At 37.5% G+C, this 16,143-nt stretch overlaps 1 protein-coding gene across 6 annotated transcripts in view; it reads right to left on the bottom strand.

The window, feature by feature from the left end:
* Positions 1 to 16,143, bottom strand: part of LOC103149221 (thyroid hormone receptor alpha) — a 78,895-nt gene that overhangs the window by 55,241 nt on the left and 7,511 nt on the right. For 5 of the 6 annotated variants that reach the window (XR_001664259.1, XR_001664258.1, XR_001664256.1 and 2 more), the window contains exon 2: positions 12,581 to 13,524. The gene's annotated coding sequence lies outside the window, so the exon portion shown is untranslated. Of the gene's footprint in view, positions 1 to 5,283; positions 5,303 to 12,580; positions 13,525 to 16,143 lie in introns of those variants that run through there. The other variant, XR_001664257.1, reaches the window with a different exon arrangement.

Genomic DNA, 16,143 nt, shown 5'->3' on the forward strand with positions numbered 1-16,143 from the left:
AATTACACTTCCTGAACCATTTGAAAAAAGGTTTGTCTGGGTTTATTTTTACATGTTTAGCCAATGTAGTCAACCTATTGTTTTTATCAGTTTCAGTTCCTTTATTGATTATTTTGTATTGGCTGTTCTACTCCTAATTCCACCAACTGAACAAATGAAAGTTGGTTTTACATGTTTGCCCAAACTTGTGAAGCTATTTGTGTATTTAAATGTGCTGCACTAGTGTAGAGTTATCATATACACAGGGCTTAAAGTAAAAAAAAAAATCCTGAGCCTGAAACTTATAGTTATGATAGAAATTAACTATAGCGTTGCTATTGCCACAGTTTAATAAAAAGTGTCTTTGAATAGTGCAAACAATTGCTTCTAACAATACAATTAAGGAGCTAAACACTCAAACTTAAATAAGACTTCAGTTCATTTCAACTCAAAACAAAATGTAAAATGTCTGTGCCCTAAAGGTTTTAGCCTTACAGGCAAAAATCCCTCAACATTAAATAAGAGTCCTTTCAGTCAATGTTTTTGCAAGTAATTTAGAACATGCAACATTACCAACGAAATCAGTTTCTCAACCTTTTTCTGGAAAGCGCCCCTCTAGCCTTTCTCCAGGTCCCTCACCCCCCCAACAAAGAATTTGTAGGCTACTTTGCACTGACTATTATTTTATTATTAATATAACTATCACTATTGTAGATGTTTAGACTTTTATGCTTGTTTCTGTATTTATCATCAAGATAATTTCCCAGAGAACAAAAAAGCCATGTGAATAAAAATTATTTTCACAGGTGTTTATGAAAAATTTTATGAACAATCAACTTAAAATTCCTTGGCCAACAGCAGCCAATCAGAGTGCAAAAAATATTCTTGTTCTTTGCCATTTTCTAGTTGTTAAATATTCCACAAAATTACCAGATAAAGGATGAACAACATGCCAGTTTAAACTTTGAACTATTTGCAAATCGACTGAGCTCTGCAACATTAAAACATGGATAGAACTGTAACTACATTAATCATAGCTCTTCTTCTCTTCAGTGATTCTGTTGGTTTCTGGTGGAGCAGCTCTGTGCTGCCTTCAGGAGAATGGGACATCAGAGTATCATCCATAAAATTTCACCCACATGGCATTTAATGTGCAAACCAGAGCTTTCAGCGGAAAAACAAAAGTTCCAGGTCCTTTTAATGCCACACAAATATGAGACAGAAACATGGATTATATCTTTATATAGACCTGTCTATTGATTTATAGATTAATAGTTTACTGGACAGAGATTACAAAAAACAAATCTGGTTCTTAATCAAATCCTAATGATTCAAATTGAAAGTGTCATGGAGTCATCAGCCTCATGACATTAACACTGACATGAAAAATAATACTGAAGAAATAAATATATAAAATCTAATTAAAACCATAAATAAGTGATAAGTTATTTACTGTTATGATCTGTAAGATATATTTATTCTCAGTACTAGATATGGTCTCAACAAACCCATGGCACTTCAACAATATTATTTTACCTTTTATCTGGAAATGGTGTCTGTTTATTCTTGCCATACAGTCCTTTGTATTAATTATTGCTCGAAAGGTCTTGCCATACCAGTTTATTCCTCTGAATTTACTTTAGTTTCTTAGTTTATTCTTGCATTTTGTTCGTCATTCATTTCCATTTAGTTTCCTTTGATTAGTATTATCCTCTCTTGGTTTATTGCTATGTCCACTTTAGTTTCTTTCCTGTTGTTAGATTTATTTTATCATTTATTGACCATCATTAATCTTCACTCATCACCTGCTGCGCCTCCTAATCATCATGTTTCATATCATGTGTTGATTTTTCACTGTTCAGCATCGGATTCTCTGTTTTTATGCCATAATTCACATCTAGTTCGTCGCTCCGTTTTATGTCCCGCTTCTCCTGTTTCAGAGTTTTGCCCATTGTGCGCGTAGTTATTTTTTTTAACCCCCTAAGGTGCAGGGCGTATCGATGGGGAAAAGGCAGACTGACATAAACCTTTTAAAACAACAGAAACAATTTCGGTATTCTGATTATTGAAATTTAAAAGTGCTGTGGTTCCGTTGTTCTATCACACCCGTTTCATACCGGACCACTTACAGCACCGTTGTTATCGCTATATAATGAACGCTCTCTATCGTGGTATCACCCATGGAGGGATTTCTTTATTTAAATGGATTAATTTTTCAGAGGGATACAAAGTGAGGGTATCGTGATTTTAGTAATTACATGTTTATAAGAGCGATTTTCTGTTGTTCTTCCATGGAAGCGGGCAGCTTTCAAACGGAAATAAAACACTTTTTAATAGAAGTTGCTGCTTTGACATGATCACAGAACTGCCCAAACATATGTACAAAAATCCTCAATAAAACATAAAATATTACAAAATCAGACAGCAGACAAAGTGAATCATAGCAACGTCAGCTGGTGTAACTCTGACCTGATGCGGTGAAGCTACCAGTAGCAGGAGCGGAGCTACAAGCTACAAACACTGAATAGAAGAAGAAGGAGCGCTGCCATCGATACCGTTGCAGCCAAGAATGATCTAATGTTACACAATACAGTTTTAGGAAGTTGCTCAAACTCTAAACTGGTATTTTTGTGATTGTAAGGTGTAAAGTTTACCTTCAACCAAACGCCCCACAAAGGAATCCCATTGCTCCCCTTTTGTAAAAATTTCCACCAGCTTCCCGTCTTTTCCCCTTTCCTTTGCCCAGCGCCACTTGTTTTTAATTCCTTTCTCAAGTAAACGTGTTTCTTTACCGGGTGAGACAAATTCCATCTTCTCTCATATTGCATTTGATTTAACTGAACGCATCCACTTCTTTTCTACAAAACGTTTTACAGTCATTGGTCAAGAACATGGGAGCTAGAATTCTGATTGGCAGACATCTTTGTCTATTATCTACAGTTTAGTTGAGGCGGGCCGTTTGGTCCAATGCTCACTTTGCTTGGAAGTCTGGCCCCGCAGACGGAGCTCTTTACGCCTAAGTTTCAAACGTCTGACTAAATAAATCTTCCTTATTTTAATTGTAAGAAGTGATTTAAATGTCCTGTGAGATGATATACTTACCCATGTATCCATAACAACCGGAACTTTCAATATCCAGCAAGTTATTTTCGCAATTTACCGTCTATTAAACGAGTGCCCCCCTGATTAATTACACTCTCTGCAGCTGCAGCTGTGAAGTTACCGTATTAACCCAATATTTTCTGGAAAGTGCAACGTCTCCCCTTTCAGAAACCGTTGGAATTTTTCAGATAGCGCTACGTGTGGCGGAATTACGGTACTGCAAATTTAGATGTGTCGCCGCCGACACGTTCCGTCTAGTCCGAAGACTACATTTTGGTTGAGGCGGACCGTTTGGTCAAAAGCCGGAAATCCGGCCCCCGGCCGTAGCTTTTTAAGCCCTGTATACATTTGTAATTCAGTACATTTATGTCTGTATTTAAAAAAAGAAAAGTTTTAAATGCAGCCGTTTCTGTATTGACTCAGTATCAGCTGGTGCTAAACCTCAGACATTGGTATCAGAAACGCACTGAGTCAAACAAACCAAACCCTTTGAAATTGAAAAACCTGTTCCCCTCCTCACCTGTGGTGGTGCTGCACCAAGAACCACTGAAGGAAACAACACAAGAACATCTGAAGACTGTTTGCAACTTCCTTCTTCACCAAATGTGAACAAAAATGGAGTGGTGTCAGAGTCTAGAGTTTGTGGGATTTCCATTTCGTCTTTGGGAAAAAACAACGAGCCGTTTCTCCTGCTAGCGCTATCTCGCGCATTTATTTTGGTCGTATACCCAGAATGCTTGCTTTCGAAGAGAATCAGCAGAAAAACCACAACAAGGATAATGTCCATCTTACAATAATTGAAAGCATTTGAGTGTTCTAGAGTGGCTCTTACAGTCCAGCCCTGAATTCAACAGAGAATCTGTTTTTGGATATAAAGTTGTGTTAATCTACATATTCTAGTCTAAATAGAGCAGTAGGTAGGTTAGCTGTTGAAGAAAAAAAAAGAAAGTTAAGGTGCAGAAATTAATCAGACTGAAACAAGCGGAACACTGTACAGCTAATTCACACGTGGCCCAGCCCTTTTCTGCTCCTATCAATCACCCATTCCAGAGGATCTGGCCGTGATTCATTTCACTTTGTTACGAGCAACAAAACAGAACTGGACGATGTTAAACAAAAGCTAAAAGAGCAAGAAGTTACACTGCTAAGCCAGCACAGAGCACAGGCAGAGGTCTGGAGGCAGTCTTTCAAAACTTGTAGCAGCTTAAAGTAAAATGTCAGGTTTACTTCGGACTTGTGCCTCTAATTAGAGTTATTAAGTCGGGTTGAACTGGATTTTTTAAGCCCAATTTAAACTTTACTAACAGGTTTGCTTCCATTAAATCCTGATGTAAATCAAACTAAATGTCAGTCTCCATGCAAAGCAAATTCTAACCCATGTCTTATTTTCATTCATGATTCCTTGCTGTGAAATAAAGCTATATTTCTATAGATCAGTCACATAACATTCTAATAGAACATTGAAGCTTGTGGTTGTTATGAGAGAAAATGTGGAAAGGTTTATAAGGAGTTAGACACTTTTAACATATTCTACTTTAGTTTGGTCTTAAAACATGATCATTTGAAGTTTGACTGAAGCTTTAAGTCAGCTTTTTCCAAAGATATTCTGTTCAACGAATTCAAAATAATTTAAGATTTCTGATTTTAAGTTCTTGTGTCTAATATAATTCACCATTTAAGTATTTGTAAAATTTGTTTATGACCTTGTTAACTGTTTCCGTTTTGTTGTGAATGTTCTGTAAACTGCTGCCAGTCTTTGCCAGAATTCTCTAATATTAACATTTGAAGCTTATATAAAACACCAAATGTATGCTTTTTTTTAACCCTAACCCTATACTTTTTAATATTTCTCATGTCTAATGCAGACCTGTTTTATACTTTGACAAAATGCTAAACACTTTTTTCTCAAAGAATATTGAAAAAGATTTTTTAGGTAAAATACTACAACAAACTTTTTTTTTTTTTACTTTCAGCATTAAGTTATAACTTTTTTATTTAAGCTCAAGCACACATGAAACCCATTCCCTTCCCTGCTGCAGCACAGCATTTTTGAAGACAGAAACAAACACATATAGTATAAAAAAATATAATAGAAAAACCTTGTTTGGATAAAATCAATATTTTTTTTCATGGTTCATGACTTGCTAGAAGATAACTAAAAGCTAACTGGTGTACAAAAGCTGAATAAAATCCAGCACTAACCTCTGAAATCGGAGCGGGGCAGCTGTATCCAACTCCGACCAGCTTCTCCACGTCCTCCTCCTGTTCCCTCTCCATCCTCCCTCTACTCTCCCTCTTTAATGATCAGCTGCTGTGACGACTGCCAGGAATCTAAGTCTGTGATGGCTGACCTTCGTTTCGCCTCTTCCCTCCGTTTACGTGGAAGTGCTGGAGCGACTGCGCTCCCCCCGTCGCTGTTGGGTTTTGTTCATTGAGCGGAGGCCACGGCTCCATCTGTAGCTGCAGAACTGGCTCTGCTGATGCTAACACGTAGGAACAATCAGAATGTGACACCCGGCCCCGCTGATCTAGCGAGGCCCGAATGCAGGCTTAGTGGGGAACTAAAACAATCACTCGTTGTGTCGCTCTTTTACTTAAATGAACCGTAGTTGTTTGTTTCAAACTTTTTATGTCCGATTTATGGATTTTATAAGGTGGAAGTTGTTTAACCACAGAGATAAAACAGATTAAATATTTTCTTTTAAAACCAGGTTGGATTAATTTTCAAAATTTCATATCTATCAGCCCAAACGCTGTGCAGTTATGGAGTGAATGAAAACAATTTCACATCCAGTCCGTTGCAGTTTTACATTTTCAGCCTTGACGCTGCTTAGTGACAACTATTAAACGGTCGGGTGAACACAGAACTGATTGACCAGCTACTGACCTGCTGATAATCCATGCCTTTTGTTTTTGTTAACTAGACTGAAACATACCCAATTGTTATTTAATCTTTATTATAAAAAATAAGTTAAAATAACCTAATGAAATATTACTTGCCATGATGGTCTTTGTGGTTGACCACCAGTCAAATTTAAGCTGCTTTGCTCTTCAAGCTAACGTGGAAAGCACAAATGGACAAATGGAAGAGTTTCTGAGAAGAACCTGGCCGACTAAAACCAGAAGGTATTTGCTCAACAAATAATTATTGAATTACTAAAAAGTGAATAAAGCTGCCTTAAAGCTGCAGTGTGTAACTTCTACATAGAAAATGTTTTGAATATATTTGTTAAAAGTGCCAGCGTGTGTTGGCAGTGTAACATGAGAGATAATCTGTCTGTGCTTTCTTCCTGTGGTCCTGCTGCCATCTGCAGAAACACACCGCTCTCCGTCAGAAACACAGCTGCCAACTCGTCAGTAAAGAAAACGGCTATTGGCTGTCCTAAAAGTCGCCATGATCAAATTAGGTGATGGCATCGTCACCTAATTTGCATATTCAGTCATGTGAAATCTGTGCAGAAGAGGAAAGGAAAAAAAAATCAACAAAATGCGATTAAAAATACTCTAAACATTTACGACTACAAACAAATCTATATGAAATAATTTATTAATATAAATGTAGTCATGTATGCACATCAGCAGACAACAGTTAACTTTTGACCATTTTTTAAGAATATTTTTAGCAAGAACAAACTTTTTCCAATTTTAACTATGTTCATTGCTTTTGTTTTTTTTTCTTCAATTAATTATTTTTTAGTATTTTTTGTACATGCATGCACAACATTTGCATAGATGTATGTATTTATAGTAGCATTTATAGTTTTTATGTGTATTTCTGTAGCCAACCAACAGCATTTCATTGCCATATTCACTGTTGTGTCTTTGTGCAACGACAATAAAGTAAGTCTGTCTTACTTTGAACAGAATTTTCTCCATAAATTGTAAAAACCTTGCATTCCTGTTATTGAACATCCTTAAGCCTCCAGTCCAGCCTTCATCTTGTCTGCTCACCCTATATGACCTCCAGATCCCTTCTCACCCATCCAGCATTTCATTTCATCTCTGGAAGCCTTTCTGAAAATGCGTTATTATTGAAAACGGGTAATAAACCTTGAGCTGGCTCAACTTATATCCCACTGCTCAGCTCTTCACAGCATCCCAAGGATGTGAGATTTAGTTGGTTTTAGAAATTCTTCTTGACCCTTTCTACTCACGCGGGAGGAAAAAAAGAAAGAAAAATAAACTGCATATAGACTATTGCTTTCCAAAAGCCGAGTCCATGTTCTACAAACTTGGACAAAGAACAACTTTGTGGAAACTCGTTTGTTTAATGTAAGGACAAGAAATCTGAGCTCAAACGAGTGTTTAATGACCAATAAGGTATGGTTATTAACACTTTCAATTCTACTAACACAGAAAAAAAAACATATGTAGCCTCTTTAGCTAACAAGGCAAACACCACAGCGCTGCTTGGAGGTACTTTCCCTCTGAAGTCAGACTGAGAAACGCCAAACAATGCCCCACGCTAGAATGCTAACTCTACAACACTGATGCTAGAGGGCAACCTGAAAAGGGCAGTAAAGCTCCTGCAACTGCAACAGTGAAGTGGTAAACCCACTGGATGACATAAGCTAACACTGTCTGTGAAAAATATTAGCTTCATCGAAACTGAAAACTTTTCGTTCTATTGTGGTATGAATTAAGGAACTAAAACTGTATTTAGGTGACAGCTCAGGCTGCTACTAAACAGTGACACCACAGCCGTGTTACAAGCAACAATTTTTATGGTGGTTTTAGGTGGTTTTTGGCTTTGCGGAAAGAAATATGTAACACACTAAAGGGGAGATGAAAACACATTTGCCAAATAAGTTCCAAAGTAGCGAACGCTAGAATCCACTGGTGGGTTTGTGCTGTACCAGAGCTACGAAAAGTTTCTCAGTCCAAACCTCCACGGCTGAGGGTAGGACCATCAGCCTGGAGTGGCCACCTGGTGGTGCTCTGGGCTGGGGTGAGAACAGTAATGGCTGTCTGTACCTTACCAGCGTCATGCACCTCGAAAGCATTTCCAAGCCTCCAGCTCAGAGGGAAGGACTGTCTTCATTTGTCTGAGATGTGTGCTCCATGCTGGTTTACACCCTCTATATCTACTTTATTTCAGCCATGGTACTTTTGCCAAATTTTAATAGTTTCCTCAAAACTTGAATGACAAAGGCATGAAAACACAACTAGTAGGGTTGCAAGATATTAGGGAAATCTTGCAATGGCGATAACATTGGTAGATATTGTGATGATAATATCAGGTCTGTTATATGTCTGGTTCCTTCTTTCCTTTCCTTCTAATTTGTGCTTCCTACCACATGTGACCTTTAGAAATTTGGGTGTGAGCTTTAGCTACTGTGAGACTGTCCTACTGGCTAAATATTGCATCAGTAAGTAAAATACAACTTCACAACTCATAAAATATATTAATCAACAATTACTGCTCTCCAAGCAGTCCTTTACGATATGGATATTGCTCACACTGATCTTGCAATAACAATAATTTTCAATATATTGTGCAGAGCTAATAGTTAGTAAAATAAAGCAGTCTGGTGTACATTAGTTATGAACCAATGGAGGCTAAAGTATGGAAATTATTGTGGTCAGGAAAAAAGCAGTCAAAAAGATTGTGATTTTTGCCACTATTCAACAATGCTACACAGAACCGTTCTTGATTAAATCCCTAAATGACCAACTTCAACATTCAGAAAACCTGGGCAGAGAAATCGGAGCTTTATTTGACAGGAAACAGGGTTGATTGGAATTTTCCAACATTTTCTTCCTCACCCCATCCCTTCGGGAGCCCTCGCTGTGGATGACGACCTTGAGGAGAGCGTTCATCATCATGAGCTGGCGTTTAAAGGGGCAGTCTAGCCACGGGGGGGCCGTCACACTTGACTTTTACAAGGAGAGAACTTTCATCATCATGGAGACGGAGTTGAAGTACATTCAGCCTGATGGTGAATATGTGCGCGCCATTTCCCACTAACACTGTGGAATATGTTCATTTTGCATTGTGACTCATGATAGCTTTAGCATCACAGAATTTAATGTGCTACCACAACCATATGGAACCTTCAAGTAATTTTTTTTTGTTTTTGTACAACCTAGATATACGCTTACTTTAATAAGGTGCCTCTTGGTTAGGATAAAAACTGAAATCATAACAAAGTAAAAAAACAAAACAAACAAAAACTACATCATTTATATATTGATTCAACACTTCAAAAGGAAAAAAATCATGCTCAGTTAATATTTAATTTACATGAGCCACAGCCAAGTGTTTCTGCAAAACAGAACAGTTGATAACTGTTTAAGTAAAAAATATTTTGTGACATTAAGTAGCTCAAATATTGCGCCCAGTATATAGTGTGGTGTGTTTTACTCCTATTCTGCAAAAGCTTTTTCTCTGACAGCTACCTCTGCCTTCTGTATGTCACTGAAAATAACAGCCTCACATGGAGGAGGAAGGGCTACGTGTTGCTGTGGCAACATCAACCAGAGGGAAGACATAGGCTGTAAAGGATTTGAAAAGATCAAAGATGATGTTTAAAATGTGTCTGGATCTCTTTCTGAGGGAAAACGCCACAGTTTAATTCTACTTTCATCGCAGAGATCCATCCATCACACTGGTTTCTTCTCCTCTAATTCTGTCATGTTTACACAGTGAAGATCACATCTATATAATTATATTGTTGACATTTCAACTGTAGCAATCGTTCAATACAACGTCAGCTTTTACGAACAGAGCAAGCAAAAATATGAACCAATAAGTGCAGGTTATGGTTAGGATATGTAGCCCAAAACTGGACTTTCATTCATAAATCTGCGGAGAGTTAAGTTTTCCACATATATGTGAAATTTAAAGCAGCAAATAAGATCTTCTTATGAAGCATCCAGATAAATAACTGGATGCTTATCCAGTTATTTATCTGGATAAGCATCCAGATAAATGGATGCTTATCCATTTATCTGGATAGTCTAATGGACTATCTAATGACAGTCCATTAGATTGTCATATTTTGCAAATTATGCACCATTTCACTATGTGGAGAACTTGAGTCAATTTTATTTGCTTTAATTTAAATTCACTGTACAATGAAAAACATGACTAAGCAGATTTAGGAAACGATCATCTTTCCTATGACTCTCTATTGGGGTTCATCGTCAGAGAACACTGCACCAGCGTACGGATCAAATGTTCAACATGAACAGCGACCATAACTCGGCTGTTCCTGTTGCGTGTTCGGTGAGACTGATGCGAGCGCACATGAACAAATTGTGTCTGTTTGAATCTCAAAGGGTCAATACGTGTTCTGGTAGGTGCTTGACTTTGTATGTGCAAATGCAGCTAGATAAAGTTAATGTAGTTGAACAACAACGCTAATCACAGACACATCTTTATCATCCGGAGTATTCCTTGAATTCGCTTAAATAAATATCAACCAATCACAACCAGCAGATCAAAATACTGCAGCAGGGCCGGGCCAAGGTTTTATGGGGTCTTAGGCAGAATATGACTTAATGGCCCCTCTTCCTGTTAACATCACTACCACTATGTATTTGTGGGCAAACTAAACTCAAACACAAAGATTAAATTTATAGAATGAGAAGATTTTGTTTTTTTACAAAGTAAACTTACCAACTACTCAAAATAGTAAATTTAAGTGCTAAACAAATTTTATATTTTTTGTTTATCTGTGCTGAAATCATTAAATCAGATTTAATAACATTGTCATTCACAATAACCAAATGCTAAAATTCTACTTCGATGGTCTGTGTTGAAATTTCAGCATTTATGGGGCCCCTGACAGTCTGGGGGTTAGGCTAGCATGTTAGCTTTGAAAAGTTGTGATTGAATAAACCAAAATGTTACTGAGCCACCTTCTTTTGACAGATCAGAACAAAGTGGAGATTCCTGGCCATGCTATGCGGCACAGCTTCCATGCATGGTGGTGGAGAGCTTATGTCAGGGTACTCAATACCTCCCAGGCCCCTAAGATTTGTTGTACAAACTAAGGTATCATGGAGTCAAATGTGTCATTAGGAAATCAAAATTTCATTTTTTTCCCATACTGATTGGAATGACTGACATCATATAGAAATGGATTAATTCAAGTTACTCAAGCTATTGAATCATGGGGTGTACTTAGTTTTTCACAAGCAGCTTTTCTATTTCATCTTTGTTAAATAAATGAACCAGTTGTTGACTTCCATAAGTATATCTGAAAAACTTTTGAATCTAAAGACTGGATCAGTTTTATTATGTGCTGATATCTAAACCACTATAGCTGGAGTGAATTTGGTCTGTTTTGGCATTAGAATATTTTCATTTCAGTTACTGACATCAGGGTTTGACATCTGTTTCAGCTCTGTATCGTAAAACGATTCAAATGACATTTAACTGCCAGCTAGAGATAAAAAGTAATGAAATAATAAATGAGAAAAAGATTGTTTTCATCTGTGAGCATAAAAAGCAAATAATAGAACCACATACTACATAGTCATTTCGTAGTCTGATGAAGAGTTTTTCCTGTTTCCAGTTTCCTCGTTGTTGTTATAAAACAGATAGAGATATATAAATACTTTATCACAAGGAAAATTCCATATATTCAACTAGCCCATAAAACATCAGCACAAAAAAATAAAAAATAAAAATAAAAACCCTACAAACATACATCCATTCTGAGATGGTTTTAATATTCCAAATTTCTATAGAGGAATGAATAACAGAGAGACTGTGTAATGAGTCAAATGACACACTCAGGTGCCTGCCAACAGGTGTACTAGTACCACTGGCCTCCTTAAAAACATTGGTTTAAATAACAGGTAATCTTTGTTAAAACAGATACAATCATGATCAACTTCATGTTCATGTCAGGTTGGTATTCTTAGGGTTCATACACACCAATCCTGTTCGGACTTCAATTGAACTCCAGTATGTTTGCCTAGAAGGTCCGGTTTGTTTATGTAGGTGTGAATGCATAATAGCACTCTGATGCGGACCAAAAAAGTGAACTCTGACTTCTCCACTTGGAGGAAGCGGACCATAGCGCATAGCGTCGGTGGGAGAAATGGCTTGTGCTCTTTTGTCAGAGACAAAAGAGAAATCCTACAACTACTAAAATCTGATGCCACTCCATTTTAGTTTACATTCTGTGAAAAAGTAATTTGTGCTCAGTGTCTTCAGAGGTTTTTGTGTCATTTTCTTCAGTGGTTCTTGGTACAGCGCCACCACAAGTGAGAGAAGGGGTTTGGTTTGTTTGACACAGTGCAGTGTCAAAGCAAAGATTGTCATGGATTTTTTGGATCTCACAGAGATGTTCCCAAATCAGTTTTCCTCAAATTTAAGCAACACACTTTTTAATTTAACACATAAAAACTGTTCTGCCATGTCACAAATCTATATTCCGCAACCCCGTTTTTCCCAATGCACATGCAACACTTTACAGACTTAATTTTCTTATGTTCAAACCCACACAACATACATGGCAAGCCAAAATAAGAGAACAAAACTCACCATTACATCCTTCTTCACTTGCTCAGTTCTTCTGTGCCTCTTCTGCCACCTGTGAGGATTATTTGCATTTGAACTCCCAGAAAGATTCTTTGTGTCTCAATTGCAGCACAGAAAGAGCTGGCAAAATTTTCAAGACCTTCTGCTGCTGCTTGGGGGCTTTAGGTGTAAAAATAAGCTCACTGAAAGCCCCCTGTGTTTTTTGCTGGTGTATTTAGATAGCTTAGATAGTCCGGCTTATATGCTGGGAAACATGAAGTTATGTTTTCTCCAAGGCAGTGCTCCGCTTTTCTCCCTGGTCATATTTTTTTCTCCCCAAGGCAAATGGAAGACACCAGTGCTGCTTCTCTACTTTGCAGCTTGCACCTTGCTTGGATATTAACTCCTGTCTGTTGGATCAATTACGTCAATGATTGTCGTCTTGTGTTTTCTGCACACAAATGTCTTCCAGAAAATAATAACTGAGGTATAAAGCTTTCGGCCAGATTCAACAAGCGGACGATGAGAGGCTGAAGTAGCTATTGTCCGTCTTCCAGTTTGAATAATTTCCACTGGCCCAGGTTGATCAGTGTGGCTGCTTTGTAGCTTATATATATGCTTTGTAGCTTATGTTATATAGACGACAGGATGTTCGAGGTCTTAAGTCAATGCTCTTCATCAGCTTGAAGAGTTTAGAAGGTAAAGCAGGTTGTCTCTGGGTACAGTGCATTAGTGGAGGAGGTAGGCATTGGGAGAAAAGACCTGAGTAAAACAGAGAAAACTTCTAGAGTCCTGTGAGATAGAGAGAACAAGAGTTTTCTCTGGGAAGATTGTGGGACGATCGTTGGAGGTAAAAAAGGTGCTACTGTCAGTTTTTAGTGTTTGCAGCTGCATTCGTCTGAGGATAAAGACTTGATAAACGCCTCTGCCTTTTGACAAGAACTGATTGGTTGTCTCAGGATGTCCACCTGTGGAAGATAAAACAAGGAAATAATCAGAAGAGCTTCAAAGAAACAGATGGGTTGTTTATGTAATTTTTAAGAGCATGGTAAGAGTTTGCAAGAGTTGTAGTGCTTATAGTACTCTAACCCCAATCTGCTACACCCTAACCTAACTTATTGTAAATATGGTCAATGAGATTCAAGTTAAAAACGTTGGAATACATCCCCTTGTCCAACAAATGGCAATAACATTAACACCAGCAAGATTCAAAAGAAGGAAATCCTTGCTATGACTGAAGCTTCGGTAGGCTAAAGAGTCTCCCAACATATATTTTTTTGACACCATCTAACTTTTGTATTCAGTCATTTTTGTATTCCTGCACCAGCAGGCAAAGTGCCATATTCAGAAGTCTCAAAACATGGCCTTGTATTAATATGTCTACATTTCTATAATGATCTGAAACATCTGGTTGTGACAAAGAAGCAAGCAATTGAAATCATTACCATAACGTATACTTCCCTTTATCTTTAGGATAATCTTGTAAAAGGCTCACGGTAATCTCGGTAGTTCAAAGTGAAGCAACAGCAGGACTTTAGAAACGTGATACATAATGAAACACAAAACAGAATGCAAATATGCATTGTGTCAGGTAGAGAGCGTGCACATGTATGAAATGTCAAACAAATGTGAAGACTTTATTGTGCAATAGAAGCTGTCGGACTTGTTTAGCATGCAAAGTTGCTCTGGTGTAATCCTGTTATCACCCATCTGTACTTGAACACACAGAAGTAGATCCACAGATGTGGGGAACACACCCAAAGACTAAACTGCCCAGTTAATCTCCCTGCATCTCATCTCTAGACCGTTTCACACAGTGATTGCAATTCATTGCAACTTCAGACAAGTTAAAACCAAATGCTGATGTATTTGGCTCCACCCATCTTCCCTGCCCCTACTAAGAAAAGCAGTCCCACAGCATGATGCAGCCACAACCATGTTGCCCCGTAGATTTGTGCATAAGTAAAAACTCAATTTTGGTTTCATCCGACCAGAGCAGTCTCTGGTTGCCATGTCACCTACAAATGTTAACCTGGAGAATATGAACTTTAAAACAGCTTGTATCATCTTACAGTACCTGTAGCTCAGAGAACAGACTTTAAAATATTGTTGTGGTTATAAATCACTGAACGACTTAGCACCACAATACATTAAGGACATGTTGTCATTGTATCAACCTTCCAGACCTCTCAGGTCTTCTGGTTCTGGTTCTGCTCTACATCTCCAGAACCAGAACTAAATATGGAGAAGCAGCATTCAGCTTCTATGCACTACAAATCTGGAACAAACTTCCAGAAAACTGTAAAACAGCTGAAACACTGAACTTCTTTAAGCCTCTGATTCATAATAACTGGAACATTAATCAACAGACTTGATGTGACTTAATGATGGCATTTGACCAAACGTAATGTTTAATGCTTGTAATATGACTGATGACTGCATGATGTCTTTTTATGATGTAAAGCACTTTGAACTGCCTTGCTGGTAAAACATGCTAAATATGACAACACTTTCAGAAATCTCCTCTCACACAAACCAGTAACAGCACCTAAACGTTAGACTCACCCAAACCAAACACCAGTGGCAGGTTTGTCGTCAACTTAAACTGCATCCAGTCAAATTTTAGCTGCTGCTGTTAGTGGAGCTTCTGAGGCACCAGCAGGGGTCCAGTCAACCAGAAAAATGAAACCACAAATGAAAATGACTCTCAGACTAATGCAATACAGGAAGCCAACTGGAGACATGAGAGTGAACGAGGGAAGTGTCGTTCCATGTAATATGCATCAGTCTGGAAGAAGGCGGCAGGACTTCCATTCCCTCCTACTTACACTGACAGAAGCAGTGCAGACTGAAACTGGAAGATACCGAGCTTAAACTAAAAGAACTGGTTGTTGTTGGCATCTGAATCTGACTGTTCTAAATATTAAGTAACAAAACACAGCTTTTATCATTGTGAGATTTTGATACATCAAAGAACAGAGCAGTGGAAAAAAAAGACTGAAGATGAATTAGAGATTACTAGTAGTTGTTGCTATTGGACAGGGCTGACAGGTATTTCAGCCACAAATTATAGTATGTAAAGATGATCACAAATATTATTTATACATTTTGACATGAAAAGAGAAAAATATTGCCAATTGTGATCTTAGGCACAACATACGCAAAAGAATAACAGCTGTCCTGTTACGAGTCAGCATTTTGTTTGCAAAATGAGGAACAGAAAGAAAGAAATAGTTCCTTAAGTAAAATGAATGTAGGGTAAAATTATGCTGAAATTATTAAAAAAAGAAAAAACAAAACAATGAGCCATGGTCAGACATTAGAGAAACGGTGTCTAAGTAGTTCAGAAAATCAAAGGGGAAATTTTATTTGCACATAGACCCAAGTTGGTTTGGATAGATTTCTTGTTTAATAAATTAAATGAATCAAAAATTTATACTGTTGAAAATGCTAAGCAAATAATTTATGAATTTATTCACATTGTATAATAAGATTAATTGGGAAAGTTTTTTTTTTCTTTTTTTTGGATGCAATGTCTGAAACATTAATCACTTTATGAAGTCTCATATATATATCTATCTATATAT

The sequence above is a fragment of the Poecilia formosa genome, unplaced genomic scaffold, assembly GCF_000485575.1.
Source record: "Poecilia formosa unplaced genomic scaffold, Poecilia_formosa-5.1.2 Scaffold220, whole genome shotgun sequence".
Classification (NCBI taxonomy): Eukaryota; Metazoa; Chordata; class Actinopteri; order Cyprinodontiformes; family Poeciliidae; genus Poecilia; species Poecilia formosa.